This window comes from Leuresthes tenuis, unplaced genomic scaffold (assembly GCF_036924035.1).
Source record: "Leuresthes tenuis unplaced genomic scaffold, fLeuTen1.0.hap1 SCAF_61, whole genome shotgun sequence".
Taxonomy (NCBI): domain Eukaryota; kingdom Metazoa; phylum Chordata; class Actinopteri; order Atheriniformes; family Atherinopsidae; genus Leuresthes; species Leuresthes tenuis.
In genome coordinates, this window is record NW_027325415.1 from 41671 (window position 1) to 65685 (window position 24015).

Consider the following 24015-nt stretch of genomic DNA (forward strand, 5'->3'; position numbering starts at 1 on the left):
CCAACCGCACATGATCATAAGTGGATGAGAAGGTGTTCGACTCCAAGTAGGTGTGAATGTAAGATCATAATTTGTAAAAAGCGGGTAAGAAAAGGTAAGAATGCCCAACCATAAATTATCAAAAGCGGCAGCAGAGTTTCGGCTGGTATTTATCAATGTCTAGATAGATTTCAACAAAAAACAACGTTGTACTTTGCAGTAAAAGAAAGTGCAAATCAAAAGTTTTAGGAATCCGAGAATAAGCTTATTTTCATGAGTTCTGCACGATTTTGGATTTTATGTATAAAATGAATTTCTTCACGCAAACTAAGTTAACACTGCTTTGTCCTTCATATGTATCCATTTCTACATATATTTCAAGCATAAACTTCCTCATATTACCCTGAATGAGAAAGAGCCACACTTGTGATTAAGCCATACCTCCCTTTTGAGGAGTTCTGCATGATTTGGGATTTTATCTATAAAATTAATTCCTTCACTCAAACTATGTTAAAACGGCTTTTACCTTCATATTTATCAATGTCTCGATAGATTTAAACAAAAAAACAACGTTGTACTTTGCAATAAAAGAAAGAGCAAATCAAAAGTTTTAGGAATCCGAGAATAAGCTTATTTTCATGAGTTCTGCACGATTTCGGATTTTATGTATAAAATGAATTCATTCACTCAAACCAAGTTAAAACTGCTTTTTCCTTCATATTTATCAATGTCTAGATCGACTTCAACAAAGAACAACATTGTATTTTGCAGTAGAAGAAAGAGCAAAACTGAAGGATCAGGAATCCGAGAATAAGCTTCTTTTCATACGTTCTGCATGATTTGGGATTTTATGTATAAAATGAATTCCTTCACTCAAACTAAGTTAACACTGCTTTGTCCTTCATATGTACCCATTTCTACATATATTTCAAGCATAAACTTCCTCATACTACCCTGAATGAGAAAGAACCACACTTGTGATTAAGCCATACGCCCCTTTTGAGGAGTTCTGCATGATTTGGGATTTTATCTATAAAATCAATTCCTTCACTCAAACTATGTTAAAACGGCTTTTACCTTCATATTTATCAATGTCTCGATAGATTTAAACAAAAAAACAACGTTGTACTTTGCAGTAAAAGAAAGAGCCAATCAAAAGTTTTAGGAATCCGAGAATAAGCTTATTTTCATGAGTTCTGCACGATTTCGGATTTTATGTATAAAATGAATTCATTCACTCAAACCAAGTTAAAACTGCCTTTTCCTTCATATTTATCAATGTCTAGATCGACTTCAACAAAGAACAACATTGTATTTTGCAGTAGAAGAAAGAGCAACACTGAAGGATCAGGAATCCGAGAATAAGCTTATTTTCTTATGGGCAAGTGGGAACTGCTTTGTCCTTCATATTTATCAATGTGTAGATGGATTTCAACTTCTTCTACTGCAAAGTCCAATGTTTTTCTTTGTAGAAGTCAATCTAGACATTGATGAATATGGAAGGACAAAGCAGTTTTAACTTGGTTAAAAACCATGGTCGGACTTTCACACCTTCTTGTAGCCGAACACCTCCGCTCCCGCTATTGATTGTGTACAGTCGGGTATTTTAACCTTTTCTTACCCGCTTTTTACCAACTATGGTCGGACATTCACACCGTCTTACATCGGAACACCTCCGCTCCTGCTTTTTATGGTGTATAGTCGGGCATTCGAACCTTTTCTTACCCGCTATTTACAAACTATGGTAGGACATTCAAACCTTCGTGTATCCGAAAACCTCCGCTCTCTCTTTTGATCATACATTGTCAGACATTCGCACCTTTTCTTACCCGCTTTTTACAAACCATGGTCGGACTGTCACACCTTCTTGTAGCCGAACACATCCGCTCCCGCTATTGATTGTGTACAGTCGGGTATTTTAACCTTTTCTTACCCGCTTTTTACCAAGTATGGTCGGACATTCACACCTTCGTACAGCGGAACACCTCCGCTCCCTCTTTTGATGGTGTATGTTCGGGCACTCGAACCTTTTCTTACCCGCTTTTTACAAACTATGGTCAGACATTCAAACCTGCTTGTAGCCGAACACATCCACTCCTGCTTTTGATGATGGGTATTCAAACCTACTTGTTGCCCGCTTTTCATTAATTATGGGTGGACATACACACCTTGTCGCAGCCAAACACCTCCGCTTCCTGTTTTGATCATGTATGATTGGACATTCGCACCTTTTCTCACCCGCTTTTTACTATGGTCGGCCATTCACAGCTTCCTCTCCACCATACTTGTATGGTGGGATATTCACACCCACTTGCATCCGAAGACCTCCGCCCCCACTTTTGTTGATATTTAGTCGGTCATTCGCAGCTTACCCGCTTTTGGCAAACTATGGCCTTCTTTCAGCCAAACACCTCTGATCTCGTTTTTGATGATGTAAGGTTGGGCATTCAGACCTTGCTTCACCTGCTTTTCACCAAATATAGTCGAACAGTCACACCTTCTTGCAGCCGAACACTTCTGCTCCACCTTTTAGTGTTCTATGGGGTATTCACACCTTTTTTTTCACCTTATTTTATTGATTATGGTTGGAAATTCTCACCCACTCTTATCCGAAGACCTCTCCTCCTGCTTTTGTTAATATATAGTCGGGTTTCAAACCTTTTCTTACCCGCTTTTTACAAATTATGGTCGAACATTCACACCTACTTGCAGCCGAACACCTCCGCTCCCGCTTTTGATGGTGTATAGTCGGGCTTTCGAGCCTTTTCTTCCCCGGTTTTTACAAATTATGGTTGTACATTCAGACCTTGCAGCCGAAAACCTCCGCTCCCTCATTTGATCATACATTGTCAGGCATTCGCACCTTGTCTTACCCGCTTTTTATAAACTTTAGTCAGACATTCACACCTTGCAGCTGAACCACCTCCGCTCCCTGTTTTGATAATGTATGGTCTGGCAATACTACCTTTTCTTACCGGTTTGTGAGTAATTATGGCTGGACATTCACTCCTACTTGCAGCCGAACACCACTTTTCCCACTTTTGATGATGTATGGTCAAGGATTCTAGTCTTTTCTAACACATTCTTCAGCAATTATGGTTTGATAACCTACTCACAGCCGAACACTTCCGCTCCCGCATTTGATGGTGTATAGTCGGGCATTCTCACCCTTTCTCATCAGCTTTTTGCAAATTATGATCTGACATTCACACCTACTTGCAGTCGAACAGCTCTGCTCCCGCTTTTGATTATGTTTGGTTGGATATTCGAAACTTTTCTTCACTGCTTTTTACAAACTTTGGTCGGACGTTCACACCTTCTTGCAGCCGAACACCTCAGCTTCCGCTTTTGATGGTATATATTCGGGCATTCGAACCTTTTCTTACCCGCTTTTTACAAACCATGGTCGGACTTTCACACCTTCTTGTAGCCGAACAACTCCGCTCCCTCTTTTGAAGGTGTATGTTCGGGCATTCGAACCTTTTCTTACCCGCATTTTACGAACTATGGTCGGACATTCATACCTTCTTTTAGCCGAACACATCCACTCCTGCTTTTGATGATGTATGGTTGAGCATTCGCACCTTTTCTTACCCATTTTTTACAAACTATGGTCGGACATTCACACCTTCTTGCAGCTGAACACCTCCTCTCCCGCTTATGATGATGTGTGGTTTGATATTCGAAAATTTTCTTTCATGTTTTCTAGCAATTATTGATGGACATTCAGACCTTCTTGCAGCTGAACACCTCCGCTCCCGCTTTTGATGATGTATAGTCGGGCTTTCGAGCCTTTTCTTCCCCGGTTTTTACAAAATTATTGTTGGACATTCAGACCTTCTTGCAGCCGAAAACCTCCGCTCCCTCTTTTGATCATACATTGTCGGGCATTCGCACCTTCTCTTACCCGCTTTTTACAAACCAGGGTCGGACTTTCACACCTTTTAGTAGCCGAACAACTCCGCTCCCGCTATTGATTGTGTACAGTCGGTATTTTCACCTTTTCTTACCCGCTTTTTACCAACTATGGTCAGACATTCACACCTTCTTACAGTGGAACACCTCCGCTCCCTCTTTTGATGGTGTATGTTCGGGCATTCGAACCTTTTCTAACCCGCTTTTTACAAACTATGGTCGGACATTAAAACCTTCTTGTAGCCGAACACATCCACTCCTGCTTTTGATGATGTATGGTTGGGCATTCGTACCTTTTCTTACCCATTTTGCAGTAATTATGGGTGGACATTCACACCTTTTTGCATTTTAACACCTCCTCTCCCGCTTATGATCATGTGCGGTTTGATATTCGAAAATTCTCTTCCATGTTTTCTAGCAATTATTGATGGACATTCAGACCTTCTTGCAGCTGAACACCTCCGCTCCAGCTGTTGATGGTGTATAGTCGGGCTTTCGAGCCTTTTCTTCCCCGATTTTTACAAATTATGGATGGACATTCAGACCTTCTTTCAGCCGAAAACCTCCACTCCCTCTTTTGATCATACATTGTCGGGCATTCGCACCTTTTCTTACCCGCTTTTTACAATTCATGGTCGGACTTTCACACCTTTTAGTAGCGGAACAACTCTGCTCCCGCTATTGATTGTGTACAATAGGGTATTTTAACCTTTTCTTACCTGCCTTTTGCCAATTATGGTTGGACATTCACACCTTCTTACAGCGGAACACCTCCGCTCCCTCCTTTGATGGTGTATGTTCGGGCATTCGAACCTTTTCTTACCCGCTTTTTACAAACTATGGTCAGACATTCAAACCTTCTTGTAGCCGAACACATCCACTCCTGCTTTTGATGATGGGTATTCAAACCTACTTGTTGCCCGCTTTTCATTAATTATGGGTGGACATACACACCTTGTCGCAGCCAAACACCTCCGCTCCCTGTGAGGATCATGTATGGTTGGGCATTCGTACCTTTTCTTACCCATTTTGCAGTAATTATGGGTGGACATTCACACCTTCTTGCATTTGAACACCTCCTCTCCCGCTTATGATCATGTGCGGTTTGATATTCGAAAATTCTCTTCCATGTTTTCTAGCAATTATTGATGGACATTCAGACCTTCTTGCAGCTGAACACCTCCGCTCCAGCTGTTGATGGTGTATAGTCGGGCTTTCGAGCCTTTTCTTCCCAGATTTTTACAAAATATGGATGGACATTCAGACGTTGTTTCAGCCGAAAACCTCCGCTCCCTCTTTTGATCATACATTGTCGGGCATTCGCACCTTTTCTTACCCGCTTTTTACAAACCATGGTCGGACTTTCACACCTTTTAGTAGTGGAACAACTCTGCTCCCGCTATTGATTGTGTACAATCGGGTATTTTAACCTTTTCTTACCTGCTTTTTGCCAACTATGGTCGGACATTCACACCTTCTTACAGCGGAACACCTCCGCTCCCTCCTTTGATGGTGTATGTTCCGGCATTCGAACCTTTTCTTACCCGCTTTTTACAAACTATGGTCAGACATTCACACCTTCTTGCAGCCGAACACCTCCGCTCCCGCTTTTGATGGTGTATAGTCGGGCTTTCGAGCCTTTTCTTCCCCGGTTTTTACAAATTATGGTTGGACATTCAGACCTTGCAGCCGAAAACCTCCGCTCCCTCTTTTGATCATACATTGTCAGGCATTCGCACCTACTTGCAGCCGAATACTTCCGCTCCACCTTTTAGTGATGTATGGTTGGCATTTGCACCTTTTCTTACCCTTTCTTACCCTACTGATTGCTTAAGATTAAGTTGTTTTTTCTCAAACTACAACATTTTTTTAATTGTTGAAACTTGATTTGAAGTGGATAAATAAGGAGGACAAACAGTTTTAAGTCAGGCTGATAGAAGGAATTAATTTTATAGCAAAATCTGTATTTCGTCATATGTCGAGAGATGCTTATTGCTGAAGAAGTTCTTTCTCATTCTACAAAGTACAACGTTGTTTATCGTTGAAACTTGATTAGACATGAATAAATATGAAGGACAAAGCAGTCTTAACTTGGTTAGAGTTAAGGAATTCGTTTTATAGGAGAATCCGAATTCGTGCATAACTCGTAAAATAGAGCTTATTTTCGGATTCCTGAAGAATGAGTCTGGTTCTTTCTCATAATACAAAGTTTGTTGTTTATTGTTGAAACTTCATCAGAAGTGAAGAAATAAATGAATGCCTATCAACAAATGTGGGATCTAAACTCTAGTGCTTCCTCTAAAATAATTTCCTTTCTCAATTCAGAAATGTGTGTGTGTAAGTCACAACACCCGTGACACCAAAACGGCTTTCTTTTCTCTCTTTTCTCTACACTCTGCACTGTGAGCACACACACCAAATCAGAAAGGCTTTTTTCTCTCTTTTCTACATTATGGACTGTGGGGACACAAAACCGCTCTCTCTTTTTTTTTTTGATTGTGTGCCAGGGCGTTGTCTCACGTATTAGATTATGCTTACGATACGAATGGGTTTATCAGTCACATCAGAATCCATACATACTGATACTCCCGTAATAAAATGGTCGGATCTTATCAAACACACTTTGTTTCTTGTGACAATCAAGTCAGCGAAACAGCGTATACACGTCAAGACACTGAATCAAGTTTGCCACAAGAACTCATAAGTTTGGCAGTATTGCTCTGCCGTCAGCAATCATACACCCATTTTATTTTCGTGAGACATGTGCAGGCACCTGTTCATCTACTGTTCTATCACTATGAATTAGTTTATCTATTATCAATAAGGATACTTCTACAACTACTATCAAAGTATGTCCAGACTTCTTATGTTGTCAGTTGCTATATATGAATAAGTGGGTAGCTACTGACAAGCATTAAGCATGTCACACAGCCCAAACATATAACATTTCAGGACACACCACACAGTTAACAACCACATTGAAGTGTCAAAGCCCAAACATGTAACATTCAACAGGACACTTACACAACACATTCAAATCAAACAGTCAGACAACATACAAGAACATATACCCCAGCCGGCATTGCTCCCTGCCTATTTTCCTACAGCTCACTATGTGTGCGCACACCTTTATTCACAAACTCTTCAACTTATACTCTTTTACCAAAGCTGCTACAGCTCGATTGGCCGAATACCCTTAGATCCTATTTCGGTGAATTTGACATCTGCCTTACATGTAACAGATTAGCGGTTTAGCAGTTTTAATTTAGTTTGAGTGAAGGAATTCATTTTATAGCAAAATCCGAAATCGTGAAGAACTCATGAAAGTAAGTTTATTCTCGGATTCCTGAAACTTTAGATTTGCTCTTTCTTTTACTGCAAAGTACAACGTTGTTTTTTTTTGTTTAAATCTTTCTAGACATGGTAAATATGAAGGACAAAGCAGTTTTAACATAGTTTGAGTGAAGGAATTCATTTTATAGATAAAATCCCAAGAGTCTGCTGAGAAAAGAGAGTGAATGCGAAGTAGACTTTAACACGGCTCTGGGAGCGAGCCGAGTGTGGGCTAACCGGGAGAATTGCTTGAAAGAAACGCGACACCGAATGAGCGGTCAGAACAAAGCCTCAATACGGTGTTCCCGTGGTGTTTTTGTTGCTGCCTTGTCGATTGCACAGGGGCAAGCGTTTCAACCAAGCAACGCTCACCATCGGGAAGGTGGCTATGGCAACTAGCCTGATGCCCTGCTCCCGCAGTGACGGATAATCGTACTCTGGTTTCTCTTCATAACATACAAGTCTTTCGCCTTTTACTAAAGACTTTCGTGGAGAGCAGCACTAATGAGTTGTTTCTATTTTTGGCAGGCTTTACCTTTGCGGGTGAAGCCCTTTCTGTCTGTGCAAAAGAAATCTTGTTACTGTGCAGAGTGACTTCTCTGAGTAGAGTCGCCTTACTTGTTGCGATTGTGCCGATGTTCGAAGCTGGAGTGCAAAGTTGTTGCTTGAATGGTGCTTGCTGGAGCATGCGGGAGTGCAAAGTTATACCATTTAAAAGGGCTGAAGAGTGCTCAGTGCAGCGGGTGGGCGGAGGTGCAACGTGACACTCTGGCCACCTATGGCCATAAAAAGAACACTGCTACAAGTGCGCATTGTGCCAGCAAGGGCCCTCGGACCTCAAACAGTGGACAGTTATCGCTTCTCGGCCTTTTGGCTAAGATCAAGTGTAGTATCTGTTCTTATCAGTTTAATATGTCCTCTATACGAGGACTACATATTAAATGGATTTTTAAGAATAGGAGTTGAAAAAGAAGCTTTGCTCCGTTCACTCCAAGCATCGACCCAGTACTGCAGTGCCGCTGGGAACGGTGCGCTCTTCTCTGCTCTTGTGAAAAAGCAAACAGCGGTGCAGGATGGAAGTTTCAGGGAGCCCAAGATGAAACTTTCTTTTAATCTGCTGAGAAAAGAGAGTGAATGCGAAGTAGACTTTAACACAGCTCTGGGAGCGAGCCGAGTGTGGGCTAACCGGGAGAATTGCTTGAAAGAAACGCGACACCGAATGAGTGGTCAGAACAAAGCCTCAATACGGTGTTCCCGTGGTGTTTGTGGCTGCCTTGTCTTTTGCACAGAGTAAAAGACAAGGCAGCCATCGAATAGGGCCCGATTGTTCCTACTTGGTCAGCCGAGGAGCAAGTGGGGGGAGCAAGCGTCTCAACCAAGCAAATCTCACCAAGTAGGAACAATCGGGCCCTATTCGATGGCTGCAACACCTGAAAGAGATATTGATGCGAGACCCGATCAAAAGCTTTTTCAAAGTCTAAATTTAAGATGACAAGCCGGGTGTTTCTGTCTCTAGCGTAATCAATGATGTCTCGAATCAGTACGAGGCTGTCGGTGAGTTGTCTCTCTGAGATGGCACAAGCCTGGTCTGGGTGAATTACCTCCTCTAAAACAGAGGACATCCGTGTCGTTAAAACCTTGCTAAAAAGTTTACAGTCAAAGTTTAAAAGTGTGATGGGCCTCCAATTCTTTAGGTCAGTCTTATCATTTTTATCAGAAGTGAAGAAATAAATGAATGCCTATCAACAAATGTGGGATCTAAACTCTAGTGATTCCTCTAAAATAATTTCCTTTCTCAATTTAGAAATGTGTTAGAAAAGGTAAAAATGCCGGTCCATACATAATCAAAATCGGGAGAGGTGGTGTTCAGCTGCAAGAAGGTCTAAATGTCCATCAATAATTGCTAGAAAACATGAAAGAAACTTTTCGAAAATCAAACCGCACATGATCATAAGTGGGATAGGAGGTGTTCAGCTGCAAGGTGTGAATGTCCACCCATAATTCCTGAAAAATGGGCAAAAAAAAGGTGTGAATGCCCAACCATACATTATCAAAAGCAGGAGTGGAAGTGTTCGGCTACAAGAAGGTGTGAACGTCCAACCAAAATATGTAAAAAGCAGTTAAGAAAAAGTTCGAATATCCAACCAAACATAATCAAAAGCGGGAGCAGAGCTTTTCGACTGCAAGTAGGTGTGAATGTCAGATCATAATTTGCAAAAAGCTGATGAGAAAGGGTGAGAATGCCCGACTATACATCATCAAATGCGGGAGCGGAGTTGTTCGGCTGTGAGTAGGTGTGAATCTCCGACCATAATTGCTGAAAAATGTGTTAGAAAAGGTAAAAATGCCGGTCCATACATCATCAAAAGCGAGAGGGGTTGTGTTCGGCTGCAAGTAGGTGTGAATGTCCAGCCATAATTACTCACAAACGGGTAAGAAAAGGTAGTATTGCCAGACCATATATGATCAAAACAGGGAGCGGAACTAAAGTTCAAATATATTAACAAAAGCGGGAGGAGAGGTCTTCGGATGAGAGTGGTTGAAAATTTCCGACCATAATGTATAAAATGCGGTGAAAAAAAGGTGTGATAGAACACTAAAAGGTGGAGCGGAAGTGTTCGGCTGCAAGAAGGTGTGAATGTCCGACTATATTTGGTGAAAAGCAGGTGAAGCAAGGTCTGAATGCCAAACCTTACATCATCAAATGCGAGATCAGAGGTGTTTGGCTGCAAGAAGGCCATAGTTTGCCAAAATCGGGTAAGGTGCGAATGTCCGACTAATTATCAAAAAAATTTGGGGCAGAGGTCTTCGGATGCAAGTGGGTGTGAATATCCAACCATACAAGTATGGTGGAGAGGAAGCTGTGAATAGCCGACCATAGTTTGGAAAAAGCGGGTAAGAAAAGGTTTGAATACCCGAACATACACCATCAAAAGAGGGAGCGGAGGTGTTCCGCTGTACGAAGGTGTGAATGTCCGACCATAGTTGGTAAAAGGCGGGTAAGAAAAGGTTAAAATACCCGACTGTACACAATCAATAGCGGGAGCGGATGTGTTCGGCTACAAGAAGGTGTGAAAGTCCGACCATGGTTTGTAAAAAGCGGGTAAGAAAAGGTGCGAATGTCCGTTAATGTATGATCAAAAGAGAGAGCGGAGGTTTTCGGATACAAGAAGGTTTGAATGTCCCACCATAGTTTGTAAAAAGCGGGTAAGAAAAGGTTCGAATGCCCGACTATACACCATCAAAAGCGGGAGCGGAGGTGTTCCGCTGTAAGACGGTGTGAATGTCCGACCATAGTTGGTAAAAAGCGGGTAAGAAAAGGTTAAAATACCCGACTGTACACAATCAATAGCGGGAGCGGAGTTGTTCGGCTACTAAAAGGTGTGAAAGTCCGACCCTGGTTTGTAAAAAGCGGGTAAGAAAAGGTTCGAATGCCCGAACATACACCATCAAAAGAGGGAGCGGAGGTGTTCCGCTGTAAGACGGTGTGAATGTCCGATCATAGTTGGTAAAAAGCGGGTAAGAAAAGGTTAAAATACCCGACTGTACCCGTACTGCAAGAAGGTCTGAATGTCCATCAATAATTGCTAGAAAACATGGAAGAGAATTTTCGAATATCAAACCGCACATGATCATAAGCGGGAGAGGAGGTGTTAAAATGCAAAAAGGTGTGAATGTCCACCCATAATTACTGCAAAATGGGTAAGAAAAGGTACGAATGCCCAACCATACATCATCAAAAGCAGGAGTGGATGTGTTCGGCTACAAGAAGGTTTTAATGTCCGACCATAGTTTGTAAAAAACGGGTAAGAAAAGGTTCGAATGCCCGAACATACACCATCAAAAGAGGGAGCGGAGGTGTTCCACTGTAAGAAGGTGTGAATGTCTGACCATAGTTGGTAAAAAGCGGGTAAGAAAAGGTGAAAATACCCGACTGTACACAATCAATAGCGGGAGCGGAGTTGTTCGGCTACTAAAAGGTGTGAAAGTCCGACCCTGGTTTGTAAAAAGCGGGTAAGAGAAGGTGCGAATGCCCGACAATGTATGATCAAAAGAGGGAGCGGAGGTTTTCGGCTGCAAGAAGGTCTGAATGTCCAACAATAATTTTGTAAAAACCGGGGAAGAAAAGGCTCGAAAGCCCGACTATACATCATCAAAAGCGGGAGCGGAGGTGTTCAGCTGCAAGAAGGTCTGAATGTCCATCAATAATTGCTAGAAAAAATGAAAGAAAATTTTCGAATATCAAACCACACATCATCATAAGCGGGAGAGGAGGTGTTCAGCTGCAAGAAGGTGTGAATGTCCGACCATAGTTTGTAAAAAATGGGTAAGAAAAGGTGCGAATGCTCAACCATACATCATCAAAAGCAGGAGTGGATGTGTTCGGCTAAAAGAAGGTTTGAATGTCCGACCATAGTTCGTAAAATGCGGGTAAGAAAAGGTTCGAATGCCCGAACATACACCATCAAAAGAGGGAGCGGAGGTATTCCGCTGTAAGACGGTGTGAATGTCCAACAATAGTTGGTATAAAGCGGGTAAGAAAAGGTTAAAATACCCGACTGTACACAATCAAAAGCGGAAGCGGAGGTGTTCGGCTGCAAGAAGGTGTGAATGTCCGACCAAAGTTTGTAAAAAGCAGTGAAGAAAAGTTTCGAATATCCAACCAAACATAATCAAAAGCGGGAGCGGAAGTGTTCGGCTGTGAGTAGGTGTGAATGTCAAACCATAATTGCTGAAAAATGTGTTAGAAAAGACTAGAATGCCGGACCATACATCATCAAAAGCTGGAAAAGTGGTGTTCGGCTGCAAGTAGGTGTGAATGTCCAGCCATAATTACTCACAAACCGGTAAGAAAAGGTAGTATTGCCAGACCATACATTATCAAAACAGGGAGCGGAGGTGGTTCAGCTGCAAGGTGTGAATGTCTGACTAAAGTTTATAAAAAGCGGGTAAGACAAGGTGCGAATGCCTGACAATGTATGATCAAATGAGGGAGCGGAGGTTTTCGGCTGCAAGAAGGTCTGAATGTCCAACAATAATTTTCTAAAAACCGGGGAAGAAAAGGCTCGAAAGCCCGACTATACATCATCAAAAGCGGGAGCGGAGGTGTTCAGCTGCAAGAAGGTCTGAATGTCCATCAATAATTGCTAGAAAAAATTAAAGAAAATTTTCGAATATCAAACCACACATCATCATAAGCGGGACAGGAGGTGTTCAGCTGCAAGAAGGTGTGAATGTCCGACCATAGTTTGTAAAAAATGGGTAAGAAAAGGTGCGAATGCTCAACCATACATCATCAAAAGCAAGAGTGGATGTGTTCGGCTAAAAGAAGGTTTGAATGTCCGACCATAGTTCGTAAAATGCGGGTAAGAAAAGGTTTGAATGCCCGAACATACACCATCAAAAGAGGGAGCGGAGGTGTTCCGCTGTAAGACGGTGTGAATGTCCAACAATAGTTGGTATAAAGCGGGTAAGAAAAGGTTAAAATACCCGACTGTACACAATCAATAGCGGGAGCGGAGTTGTTCGGCTACAAGAAGGTGTGAAAGTCCGACCATGGTTTGTAAAAAGCGGGTAAGAAAAGGTTCGAATGCCCGAATATATACCATCAAAAGCGGAAGCGGAGGTGTTCGGCTGCAAGAAGGTGTGAATGTCCGACCAAAGTTTGTAAAAAGCAGTGAAGAAAAGTTTCGAATATCCAACCAAACATAATCAAAAGCGGGAGCGGAAGTGTTCGGCTGTGAGTAGGTGTGAATGTCAAACCATAATTGCTGAAAAATGTGTTAGAAAAGACTAGAATGCCGGACCATACATCATCAAAAGCTGGAAAAGTGGTGTTCGGCTGCAAGTAGGTGTGAATGTCCAGCCATAATTACTCACAAACCGGTAAGAAAAGGTAGTATTGCCAGACCATACATTATCAAAACAGGGAGCGGAGGTGGTTCAGCTGCAAGGTGTGAATGTCTGACTAAAGTTTATAAAAAGCGGGTAAGACAAGGTGCGAATGCCTGACAATGTATGATCAAATGAGGGAGCGGAGGTTTTCGGCTGCAAGGTCTGAATGTACAACCATAATTTGGAAAAACCGGGGAAGAAAAGGCTCGAAAGCCCGACTATACACCATCAAAAGCGGGAGCGGAGGTGTTCGGCTGCAAGTAGGTGTGAATGTTCGACCATAATTTGTAAAAAGTGGGTAAGACAAGGTGCGAATGCCTGACAATGTATGATCAAAAGCGGGAGCGGAGGTGTTCAGCTGCAAGAAGGTCTACATGTCCATCAATAATTGCTAGAAAACATGAAAGAAACTTTTCGAAAATCAAACCGCACATGATCATAAGTGGGATAGGAGGTGTTCAGCTGCAAGGTGTGAATGTCCACCCATAATTCCTGAAAAATGGGCAAAAAAAAGTTGTGAATGCCCAACCATACATCATCAAAAGCAGGAGTGGAAGTGTTTGGCTACAAGAAGGTGTGAACGTCCAACCAAAATATGTAAAAAGAAGTTAAGAAAAGGTTCGAATATCCAACCAAACATAATCAAAAGCGGGAGCAGAGCTGTTCGACTGCAAGTAGGTGTGAATGTCAGATCATAATTTGCAAAAAGCTGATGAGAAAGGGTGAGAATGCCCGACTATACATCATCAAATGCGGGAGCGGAGTTGTTCGGCTGTGAGTAGGTGTGAATGTCCAGCCATAATTACTCACAAACGGGTAAGAAAAGGTAGTATTGCCAGACCATATATGATCAAAACAGGGAGCGGAGGTGGTTCAGCTGCAAGAAGGTTTGAATGCCCGACTAAAGTTCAAATATATTAACAAAAGCGGGAGGAGAGGTCTTCGGATGAGAGTGGTTGAAAATTTCCAACCATAATGTATAAAATGCGGTGAAAAAAAGGTGTGATAGAACACTAAAAGGTGGAGCGGAAGTGTTCGGCTGCAAGAAGGTGTGAATGTCCGACTATATTTGGTGAAAAGCAGGTGAAGCAAGGTCTGAATGCCCAACCTTACATCATCAAAAGCAAGATCAGAGTTGTTAGGCTGCAAGAAGGCCATAGTTTGCCAAAAGCGGGTAAGGTGCGAATGTCCGACTAAATATCAACAAAATTTGGGGCGGAGGTTTTCGGATGCAAGTGGTTGTGAATATCCCACCATACAAGTATGGTGGAGAGGAAGCTGTGAATAGCCGACCATAGTTTGGAAAAAGCGTGTAAGAAAAGGTTTGAATGCCCGAACATACACCATCAAAAGAGGGAGCGGAGGTGTTCCGCTGTACGAAGGTGTGAATGTCCGACCATACTTGGTAAAAAGCGCGTAAGAAAAGGTTAAAATACCCGACTGTACACAATCAATAGCGGGAGCGGATGTGTTCGGCTACAAGAAGGTGTGACAGTCCGACCATGGTTTGTAAAAAGCGGGTAAGAAAAGGTGCGAATGTCCGACAATGTATGATCAAAAGAGAGAGCGGAGGTTTTCGGATACACGAAGGTTTGAATGTCCTACCATAGTTTGTAAAAAGCGGGTAAGAAAAGGTTCGAATGCCCGACTATACACCATAAAAAGCGGGAGCGGAGGTGTTCCGCTGTAAGACGGTGTGAATGTCCGACCATAGTTGGTAAAAAGCGGGTAAGAAAAGGTTAAAATACCCGACTGTACACAATCAATAGCGGGAGCGGAGTTGTTCGGCTACAAGAAGGTGTGAAAGTCCAACCATGGTTTGTAAAAAGCAGTTAAGAAAAGGCTCGAATATCCAACCAAACATAATCAAAAGCGGGAGCAGAGCTGTTCGACTGCAAGTAGGTGTGAATGTCCAGCCACAATTACTCACAAACGGGGGAAGAAAAGGTAGTATTGCCAGACCATACATGATCAAAACAGGGAGCGGAGGTTCAGCTGCAAGGTGTTAATGTCTGACTATAGTTTGTAAAAAGCGGGTAAGACAAGGTGCGAATGCCCAACAATGTATGATCAAAAGAGAGAGCGGAGGTGTTCGGCTGCAAGGTCTGAACGTCCAACCATAATTTGTAAAAACCGGGTAAGAAAAGGCTCGAAAGCCCGACTATACATCATCAAAAGCGGGAGCGGAGGTGTTCAGCTGCAAGAAGGTGTGAATGTTCGACTAAAGTTTGTAAAAAGCTGGTAAGACAAGGAGCGATGTCCCGACATTGTATGATCAAAAGCGGGAGCGGAGGTGTCCAGCTGTGAGTAGGTGTGAATGTCCGACCATAATTGCTGAAAAATGTGTTAGAAAAGGTAAGAATACTGGACCATACATCATCAAAAGCGGGAGAGGTGGTGTTCGGATGCAAGAAGGTGTGAACGTCCGACCAAAGTTTGTAAAAAGCAGTGAAAAGCGAGAAAAAGCATTTCGTGAGTTCTGCATGATTTGGGATTTTGCTTATAAAATGCATTACTTCACTCAAACTATGTTAAAACTGATTTGTCCTTCATATTTACCATGTCTAGAAATATTTAAACAAAAAAACAACGTTGTACTTTGCAGTAAAAGAAAGAGCAAATCTAAAGTTTCAGGAATCCGAGTATAAGCCTGCTTTCATGAGTTCTGCACGATTTCGGATTTTGCTATAAAATGAATTGCTTTGCTCAAACCAAGTTAAAACTGCTTTGTCCTTCCATATTCATCAATGTCTAGATCGACTTCAACAAAGAAAAACATTGGACTTTGCAGTAGAAGAAGTTGAAATCCATCTACACATTGATTAATATGAAGGACAAAGCAGTTCCCACTTGCCCATAAGAAAATAAGCTTATTCTCGGATTCCTGATCCTTCAGTGTTGCTCTTTCTTCTACTGCAAAATACAATGTTGTTCTTTGTTGAAGTCGATCTAGACATTGATAAATATGAAGGAAAAAGCAGTTTTAACTTGGTTTGAGTGAATTAATTCATTTTATACATAAAATCCGAAATCGTGCAGAACTCATGAAAATAAGCTTATTCTCGGATTCCTAAAACTTTTGATTGGCTCTTTCTTTTACTGCAAAGTACAACGTTGTTTTTTTTTGTTTAAATATATCGAGACATTGATAAATATGAAGGTAAAAGCCGTTTTAACATAGTTTGAGTGAAGGAATTGATTTTATAGATAAAATCCCAAATCATGCAGAACTCCTCAAAAGGGGCGTATGGCTTAATCACAAGTGTGGTTCTTTCTCATTCGGGGTAGTATGAGGAAGTTTATGCTTGAAATATATGTAGAAATGGGTACATATGAAGGACAAAGCAGTGTTAACTTAGTTTGAGTGAAGGAATTCATTTTATACATAAAATCCCAAATCATGCAGAACGTATGAAAAGAAGCTTATTCTCGGATTCCTGATCCTTCAGTTTTGCTCTTTCTTCTACTGCAAAATACAATGTTGTTCTTTGTTGAAGTCGATCTAGACATTGATAAATATGAAGGAAAAAGCAGTTTTAACTTGGTTTGAGTGAATGAATTCATTTTATACATAAAATCCGAAATCGTGCAGAACTCATGAAAATAAGCTTATTGTCGGATTCCTAAAACTTTTGATTTGCTCTTTCTTTTATTGCAAAGTACAACGTTGTTTTTTTGTTTAAATCTATCGAGACATTGATATATATGAAGGTAAAAGCCGTTTTAACATAGTTTGAGTGAAGGAATTAATTTTATAGATAAAATCCCAAATCATGCAGAACTCCTCAAAAGGGAGGTATGGCTTAATCACAAGTGTGGCTCTTTCTCATTCAGGGTAATATGAGGAAGTTTATGCTTGAAATATATGTAGAAATGGGTACATATGAAGGACAAAGCAGTGTTAACTTAGTTTGCGTGAAGAAATTCATTTTATACATAAAATCCGAAATCGTGCAGAACTCATGAAAATAAGCTTATTCTCGGATTCCTAAAACTTTTGATTTGCACTTTCTTTTACTGCAAAGTAAAACGTTGTTTTTTGTTGAAATCTATCTAGACATTGATTACATTCACACCTACTTGCAGTCGAACACCTTCTCATCCACTTATGATCATGTGCGGTTGGGCTTTCGCACCTTTTCTTACCCATTTTTCAGTAATTATGGGTGGACATTCAGACCTTCTTGCAGCCGAAAACCTCCGCTCCTCTTTTGATCATACATTGTCGGGCATTCACACCTTGTCTTACCCGCTTTTTACAAACTTTAGTTGGACATTCAAACCTTCTTGCAGCTGAACCACCTCCGCTCCCTGTTTTGATCATATATGGTCTGGCAATAGTACCTTTTCTTACCCGTTTGTGAGTAATTATGGCTGGACATTCACACCTTCTTGCAGCCGAACACAACCTCTCCCGCTTTTGATGATATATGGTCCGGCCTTCTTACCTTTTCTAACACATTTTTCAGCAATTATGGTCGGACATTCACACCTATTCTCACCCTTTCTCATCAGCTTTTTGCAAATTATGATCTGATATTCACACCTACTTGAAGTCGAACAGCTCTGCTCCCGCTTTTGATTATGTTTGGTTGGATATTCGAACATTTTCTTAATGCTTTTTACAAACTTTGGTCGGACGTTCACACCGTCTTGCAGCCGAACACCTCCGCTTCCGCTTTTGATGGTGTATAGTCGGGCATTCGAGCCTTTTCTTACCCACCTATTACTTACTATGGTTGGACATTCAAACCTTCTTGTAGCCGAACACATCCGCTCCTGCTTTTGATGATGTATGATTTGGCATTTGCACCTTTTCTTACCCATTTTTCAGTAATTATTGGTCGGACATTCAGACCTTCTTGCACCTGAACACCTCTGCTCCCGCTTTTGATGGTGTATAGTCGGGCTTTCGAGCCTTTTCTTCCCCGATTTTTACAAATTATGGTTGGACATTCAGACCTTGCAGCCGAAAACCTCCGCTCCCTCTTTTGATCATACATTGTCGGGCATTCGCCCCTTGTCTTACACGGTTTTTACAAACTTTAGTCAGACATTCACACCTTGCAGCTGAACCACCTCCATTCCCTGTTTTGATCATGTGTGGTCTGGAAATACTACCTTTTCTTCCCCCGTTTGTGAGTAATTATGGCTGGACATTCACACCTACTTGCAGCCGAAAAACCACCTCTCCCGCTTTTGATGATGTATTGTCCGGCATTCTAGTCTTTTCTATCACATTTTTCAGCAATTATGATCTGACATTCACACCTACTTGCAGTCGAACAGCTCTGCTCCCGCTTTTGATTATGTTCGGTTGGATATTCAAACCTTTTCTTAACTGCTTTTTACAAACTTTGGTCGGACGTTCACACCTTCTTGCAGCCGAACACCCCCGCTTCCGCTTTTGATGGTATATATTCGGGTATTCGAACCTTCTCTTACCCGCTTTTTACAAACCATGGTTGGACTTTCATACCTTCTTGTAGCTGAACAACTCCACTCCTGCTTTTGATGATTTATGGTTGGACATTTGCATCTTTTCCTACCCATTTTTCAGTAATTATAGGTGGATATTCACATCTTCTTGCAGCTGAACACCTCCTCTCCCGCTAATGATCATGTAAGGTTTGATATTCGAAAATTTTCTTTCATGTTTTAAAGCAATTATTAATGGACATTCACACCTACTTGCAGCCGAACACCACCTCTCCCGCTTTTGATGATGTATGGACCGGCATTCTTACCTTTTCTAACACATTTTTCAGCAATTATGGTTGGAGAATCACACCTACTCACAGCCGAACAACTCCGCTACCGCATTTGATGGTGTATAGTCGGGATTTCTCACCCTTTCTCATCAGCTTTTTGCAAATTATTCTCTGACATTCACACCTACTTGCAGTCGAACAGCTCTGCTCCCGCTTTTGATTATGTTTGGTTAGATATTCGAACCTTTTCTTAACTGCTTTTTTACAAACTTTGGTCGGACGTTCACACCTTCTTGCAGCCGAACACCTACACCTCCGGTTTTGATAGTGTATATTAGGGCATACGAACCTTTTCTTACCCGCTTTTTACAAACCATGGTTGGACTTTCACACCTTCTCTTAGCTGAACAACTCCGCTCCCTCTTTTGATTGTGTACAGTCGGGTATTTTAACCTTTTCTTACCCGCTTTTTACCAACTATGATCGGACATTCACACCGTCTTACAGCGGAACACCTCCGCTCCCTCTTTTGATGGTGTATGTTTGGGCATTCGAACCTTTTCTTACCCGCTTTTTACAAACCAGGGTCGGACTTTCACACCTTTTAGTAGCCGAACAACTCCGCTCCCGCTATTGATTGTGTACAGTCGGGTATTTTAACCTTTTCTTACCCGCTTTTTACCAACTATGGTCGGACATTCACACCGTCTTACAGCGGAACACCTCCTCTCCCGCTTATGATCATGTACGGTTTGATATTCGAAAATTTACTTTCTTGTTTTAAAGCAATTATTGATGGACATTCAAACCTTCTTTTTGATGGTGTATAGTCGGGCTTTCGAGCCTTTTCTTCCCGGTTTTTACAAACCATGGTCGGACTTTCACACCTTCTTGTAGCCGAACAACTCCGCTCCTGCTATTGATTGTGTACAGTGGGGTATTTTAACCTTTTCTTACCCGCTTTTTACCAACTATGGTCGGACATTCACACCGTCTTACAGCGGAACACCTCTGCTCCCGCTTTTGATGGTGTATAGTCGGGCATTCGAACCTTTTCTTACCCGCTTTTTACAAACTATGGTGGGACATTCAAACCTTCTTGTATCCGAAAACCTCCGCTCTCTCTTTTGATCATACATTGTCGGACATTCGCACCTTTTCTTACCCGCTTTTTACAAACCATGGTCGGACTTTCACACCTTCTTGTAGCCGAACACATCCGCTCCCGCTATTGATTGTGTACAGTCGGGTATTTTAACCTTTTCTTACCCGCTTTTTACCAACTATGGTCGGACATTCACACCTTCGTACAGCGGAACACCTCCGCTCCCTCTTTTGATGGTGTATGTTCGGGTATTCAAACCTTTTCTTACCCGCTTTTTCCAAACTATGGTCGGCTATTCACAGCTTCCTCTCCACCATACTTGTATGGTTGGATATTCACACCCACTTGCATCCGAAGACCTCTGCCCCAAATTTTTTTGATATTTAGTCGGACATTCGCACCTTACCCGCTTTTGGCAAACTATGGCCTTCTTGCGGCCAAACACCTCTGATCTCGCATTTGATGATGTAAGGTTTGGCATCCAGACCTTGCTTCACCTGCTTTTCACCAAATATAGTCGGACATTCACACCTTCTTGCAGCCGAACACTTCCGCTCCACCTTTTAGTGTTCTATCACACCTTTTTTTCACCGCATTTTATACATTATGGTCGGAAATTTTCAACCACTCTCATCCGAAGACCTCTCCTCCCGCTTTCTTTAATATATTTGAACTTTAGTCGGACATTCAAACCTTCTTGCAGCTGAACCACCTCCGCTCCCTGTTTTGATCATATATGGTCTGGCAATACTACCTTTTCTTACCCGTTTGTGAGTAATTATGGTCGGAGATTCACACCTACTCACAGCCGAACAACTCCGCTCCCGCATTTGATGATGTATAGTCGGGCATTCTCACCCTTTCTCATCAGCTTTTTGCAAATTATGATCTGACATTCACACCTACTTGCAGTCGAACAGCTCTGCTCCCGCTTTTGATTATGTTTGGTTGGATATTCGAACCTTTTCTTAACTTCTTTTTACATATTTTGGTTGGACGTTCACACCTTCTTGTAGACGAACACTTCCACTCCTGCTTTTGATGATGTATGGTTGGGCATTCACACCTTTTTTTTGCCCATTTTTTAGGAATTATGGGTGGACATTCACACCTTGCAGCTGAACACCTCCTATCCCACTTATGATCATGTGCGGTTTGATTTTCGAAAAGTTTCTTTCATGTTTTCTAGCAATTATTGATGGACATGTAGACCTTCTTGCAGCTGAACACCTCCGCTCCCGCTTTTGATCATACATTGTCAGGCATTCGCACCTTGTCTTACCCACTTTTTACAAACTTTAGTCGAACAGTCACACCTACTTGCAGCCGAACACAACCTCTCTCGCTTTTGATGATGTATGGACCGGCATTCTTACCTTTTCTAACACATTTTTCAGCAATTATGGTCGGAGATTCACACCTACTCACAGCCGAACAACTCCGCTCCCGCATTTGAAGGTGTATAGTCGGGCATTCTCACCTTTTCTCATCAGCTTTTTGCAAATTATGATCTGACATTCACACCTACTTCCAGTCGAACAGCTCTGCTCCCGCTTTTGATTATGTTTGGTTGGATATTCGAACCTTTTCTTAACTTCGTTTTACATATTTTGGTTGGACGTTCACACCTTCTTGTTGCCGAACACTTCCACTCCTGCTTTTGATGATGTATGGTTGGGCATTCACACATTTTTTTTGCCCATTTTTTAGGAATTATGGGTGGACATTCACACCTTGCAGCTGAACACCTCCTGTCCCACTTATGATCATGTGCGGTTTGATTTTCGAAAAGTTTCTTTCATGTTTTCTAGCAATTATTGATGGACATGTAGACCTTCTTGCAGCTGAACACCTCCGCTCCCGCTTTTGATCATACATTGTCAGGCATTCGCACCTTGTCTTACCCACTTTTTACAAACTTTAGTCGAACAGTCACACCTACTTGCAGCCGAACACAACCTCTCTCGCTTTTGATGATGTATGGACCGGCATTCTTACCTTTTCTAACACATTTTTCAGCAATTATGGTCGGAGATTCACACCTACTCACAGCCGAACAACTCCGCTCCCGCATTTGAAGGTGTATAGTCGGGCATTCTCACCCTTTCTCATCAGCTTTTTGCAAATTATGATCTGACATTCACACCTACTTGCAGTCGAACAGCTCTGCTCCTGCTTTTGATTATGTATGGTTGGATATTCGAACCTTTTCTTAACTGCTTTTTACAAACTTTGGTTGGACGTTCACACCTTCTTGTAGCCGAACACATGCACTCCTGCTTTTGATGATGTATGGTTGGGCATTCGCACCTTTTTTTTACCCATTTTTCAGGTATTATGGGTGGACATTCACACCTTCTTGCAGCTGAACACCTCCTCTCCCACTTATGATCATGTGTGGTTTGATTTTCGAAAATTTTCTTTCATGTTTTCTAGCAATTATTGATGGACATTTAGACCTTCTTGCAGCTGAACACCACCTCTCCCGATTTCGATGATGTATGGACCGGCATTTTTACCTTTTCTAACACATTTTTCAGCAATTATGGTTGGAGATTCACACCTACTCACAGCCGAACAACTCCGCTACCGCATTTAATGGTGTATAGTCGGGCATTCTCACCCTTTCTCATCAGCTTTTTGCAAATTATGATCTGACATTCACACCTACTTGCAGTCGAACAGCTCTGCTCCCGCTTTTGATTATGTATGGTTGGATATTCGAACCTTTTCTTAACTGCTTTTTACAAACTTTGGTTGGATGTTCACACCTTCTTGTAGCCGAACACATGCACTCCTGCTTTTGATGATGTATGGTTGGGCATTTGCACCTTTTTTTTTACCCATTTTTCAGGTATTATGGGTGGACATTCACACCTTCTTGCAGCTGAACACCTCCTCTCCCACTTATGATCATGTGTGGTTTGATTTTCGAAAATTTTCTTTCATGTTTTCTAGCAATTATTGATGGACATTTAGACCTTCTTGCAGCTGAACAGGCTTTGTGCACATGTCTCATGAAAATAAAATGGGTGTATGATTGCTGACGGCAGTGCAATACTGCCAAACTTATGAGTTCTTGTGGCAAACTTGATTCAGTGTCTTGACGTGTATACGCTGTTTCGCTGACTTGTCACAAGAAACAAAGTGTGTTTGATAAGATCCGACCATTTTATTACGGGAGGATCAGTATGTATGGATTCTGATGTGACTGATAAACCCATTCGTATCTTAAGCATAATCTAATACGCGAGACAACGCCCTGGCACACAATAAAAAAAAAAATAGAGAGAGAGCGGTTTTGTGTCCCCACAGTCCATAATGTAGAAAAGAGAGAAAAAAGCCTTTCTGATTTGGTGTGTGTGCTCACAGTGCAGAGTGTAGAGAAAAGAGAGAAAAGAAAGCCGTTTTGGTGTCACGGGTGTTGTGACTTACACACACACATTTCTGAATTGAGAAAGGAAATTATTTTAGAGAAAGCACTAGAGTTTAGATCCCACATTTGTTGATAGGCATTCATTTAATTTTTCTTTTAATCAGTTTTAAAGTGAATACTAACTGAGAAATGAAAAAGGTGAAGAGTTTAGAAGCTTGGTTCAAGAGCAAAACTTGGTTTATGATCAGCTGAGTCTCTAAACAGAACAGCAAAGGGCTTCATCGAACATTTAAAAAAGATTCAGATTGTTAGAATATCCAGAATTTATAGGAATGGTGGTGATTACTCTTATTTTCTAGAATGGAAATAACTGCACCATGTCTGTTTTATGAATTTAAGGGGCTAAAAAGTTTTGTTCTCGTTTTTCTATGATTAACCGAATGTATATGAGAGTCCAAACAGACAGAAGGGTTACGGCCGAGCGCTGGACCTTCCAAAAAAGATGAGACAGGCTGGACCTGTGCCATACTAGTTAAGACCGGCCTGTGGATAACAGGTTCTTTAAACTCTCACACACACAAACTCACACACGTTCGCACACATACACCCATACACACACACATTCTTGAACTTGCTGCAAGATTAAACATTTGCATTAACTGACTCCAGCAACTCTGAGTCTCATTGAGAGACTTTTCTCA

At 41.7% G+C, this 24015-nt stretch overlaps 2 non-coding genes across 2 annotated transcripts; both read left to right on the forward strand.

Moving 5' to 3' along the window:
- Nucleotides 1-7659: 7659 nt before the first annotated feature.
- LOC140285861 (U5 spliceosomal RNA) lies at nucleotides 7660-7773 on the forward strand. Its single transcript, XR_011910803.1, has one exon. It is a non-coding gene; the product is annotated as a U5 spliceosomal RNA (small nuclear RNA).
- A 308-nt stretch (nucleotides 7774-8081) lies between these two features.
- On the forward strand, nucleotides 8082-8266 carry LOC140285835 (U2 spliceosomal RNA). The gene has a single exon (XR_011910781.1). It is a non-coding gene; the product is annotated as a U2 spliceosomal RNA (small nuclear RNA).
- The last annotated feature ends 15749 nt before the right edge of the window (nucleotides 8267-24015 follow it).